The sequence below is a fragment of the Bison bison genome, unplaced genomic scaffold (genome assembly GCF_000754665.1).
Source record: "Bison bison bison isolate TAMUID 2011002044 unplaced genomic scaffold, Bison_UMD1.0 scf7180017864456, whole genome shotgun sequence".
Taxonomy (NCBI): Eukaryota; Metazoa; Chordata; class Mammalia; order Artiodactyla; family Bovidae; genus Bison; species Bison bison.
Window position 1 is genome coordinate 6,156,062 of NW_011495018.1, and position 2,713 is coordinate 6,158,774.

The window sequence follows — 2,713 nt, forward strand, 5'->3', positions numbered from 1 at the left end:
GGTGAGAGTGGGGGTGGGGGCGGGGGACAAGGACTCTGTCCACATGGCAGCCCGATGTAACCTTTTGGAGAGGAGGTGACCAGGGTTTAAGGTGAGGCAGGATAGGCTGGGTTAAAGATGGAGATGGGTTCAGGGTTAGGAAAGGTTGCAGCCGACCTCGTCCATCAGACATACGGGAGCCAGGCAGCGAGGGTGCGGGTTCCCGGCTGGGGCTGTGAGCAGGGAACCCGCGTGTTGGCATCTGGGCTGGGGTGGGTCTCCTGTTCACAGTTTAGAAGGTGAGGGCTGAGTAGGCAAACATGAATTTGTAAAGTGAAAGGGGGAAGGGACCCGGGTTCCGCAGTTAACGGGGGCGGCAGAAGTAAAAACCCAATTACTTTCAACTCAGGACAGTGAAACCCAGAGAGGCCACATGTGGTCCCACTCCACCTTGCCCAGGGGGTGAGCGCTCCTCTTAAGGGTGACGTACCCATGCCCAGAGTTAAGCTAGGTCATCGTCTGTGGTCTGGTGGCTGGGAGAGAGGGAATGGCGGCCTGAGGACAGGAGCTCACCAGGCACAGGTCTCATCTGGGAAGGGTCCGCGTTGAGGTTGGGGATGTGCAGGGCACCTCCCAGGCCCAACGTGGCAGCTGGGAACCAGCATGAGGCCTGCGTCCCACACGACCCTCATAGAGTTCCCGCCTCTTAAGCTCCCCGTGTCCTCCTTAGGGATCAGAAGGGACAGAACGTGGGGTGGGAGAGGAGAGAGCAGGGAGGAGGCGTTCAACATGGGTGCTGGGGAGGGTTTGCTGTGCTGTGTTCCCCCCGACATGGGCTCTCGTGTGCCCACCCCAGCCCACTCCCAGAGTGCTGGTGAAGGAAGACCTTTGAGAAGAGTACAGCATTGGGCAGGAATCTGTGTGCTGAACTAGGGCTGGGCCTCGGGCCCTGGTGGTCCGCAGTGAGTTGAAGATGTTTCCTTTGGACCTCTTAGCCGAGCTCCTAATTACAGGATGTGTTCTCAGGCACCATTCCACATTTTGGGGGCTTTAACTCATTCGTTACGTATAGTAACTCACTTAATGAGTTAAAATAATAGCCCCATGCCAGCTATTATGTTAAATGCTTATGCAATTATGTTAAATGCGAATGGGTGGTCAAATAAAGACATTGTGATATATATGGGTTTTCAGAAAATAAAGTAGCAGGAAATTATTTTACTAAACATCCTAATGCGTAACATACTCTTACCAGTCAGCAAAATTAATGCTATTCATGATTTACTGCTGTGTCTGAGAGGTTTATCTGGTGCAAAGGCGACGGGGGGTTATTACCCCTGACACCTAAGGAGTCTGGGCTGTGTGCGGGGACCCCGGGGGTGAGAGGCGGCTCCTACCCTCGAGGGACCGTGGACACTGAAGGGACAGAGTCGGGAGGTAGCCGGGCTGACTGTGCTTCCCAAGGCAGCACGGTGGCTGGGAGACGCCGGGGCCCCACCTGTCTGGACTGAGGGTCCCCAGGGCATCTCTCTCCAAGACTGTCACCGGGGCTTTGACGCTGGAGTTGGTGGAACCTCAGGTTGACCTGCTTCCAAAGTGGGTTTCTTATCTTTTTTGTCAGCATCATTGCTCGTTACATTTTCCTTCAGAGATTTTATAAGAAACATTAGATTACTTTAAAAAATCCATTTCTTGCACTCGTCAGAGGTCCTCAGCTAGGCAGTGGCGACGTGTGACCCCAGCCCTCCATCGTACTTCTCCGCTCCTCTCCCGAATCCTTACCCAACCCTGACCCCCTCCAGCGTTTTATCCATGAGAAGGGACGTGGCACCAATCTGACGGGTCTGACCCGACAGTGTCTGCATGGGCTCCAGGCAGGAGATGCAGGCATGACACACAGGGTCCGCCATGCAGACACCCAGCCTGGGCTCGGGATCCCCTCCTCCTCACAGGGGTAACTTCCCCAAACTGGAGACGTTCCTTTTACCTGCTGCAAAACTGCTCCTCGACTCCAGATAAAGTGAAAACCGTTTTGCAAAGAGCTGCAGGCTAATGACCTGCAGCCCACGGTCAGATCAGCCGGGATCTCCGCAGAGCTCAACACCCCCAGAGTCCTGGAGGCCCATCTCACCATCCCCAGGGCCACGGACACCCCCAGGGCTCACCGACTCAGGCAGGAGGAGATCAACTCAGCCCGTCCTCCGAGTGAGCAGAGGCAGAGAACTCATCACAGCCACCCCAACAGCCCCCAGTCTGCAGGGCCTGGACAGACGGGGTGGGGGGCGGCCAGCCAGTGTGGAATCAACCCGCTGAGGGTTAACCCGGCAAGGCTAAGTGACAGCAAAGCAGCTCAGCCCCAGCAGCTGAGAACATTCCACTTGTGAGCTCACAGCCCCAGACCAGAAGGGGTAGAAAACCAGATTCTACCCTCCCCGCCTCAGTCCTCTCAAACCTCCGCTGTTCCTGACCTCACCCAGTGTGCAGCCACAGGGCCGGGGATGACCCCACTCAAGCACAGAGCCCCAGGATCCCATCTGAGGGTTGGGGGTAGAGGGGTGTTAGCCACTCTTACCATCTTCTCTCCCTTCATTGACTTTGTCACTTTGTAGCTAAGACAGATGATAAAGCACATCAGCAGGCTCGCGGCCATCAGGAGGCCGCCCGCAACGGTGATCATAATCTTGAAGTCAAGCCTCTCAAGGATAATCTTGTGGCCCAGCGCACACCTCGGCCG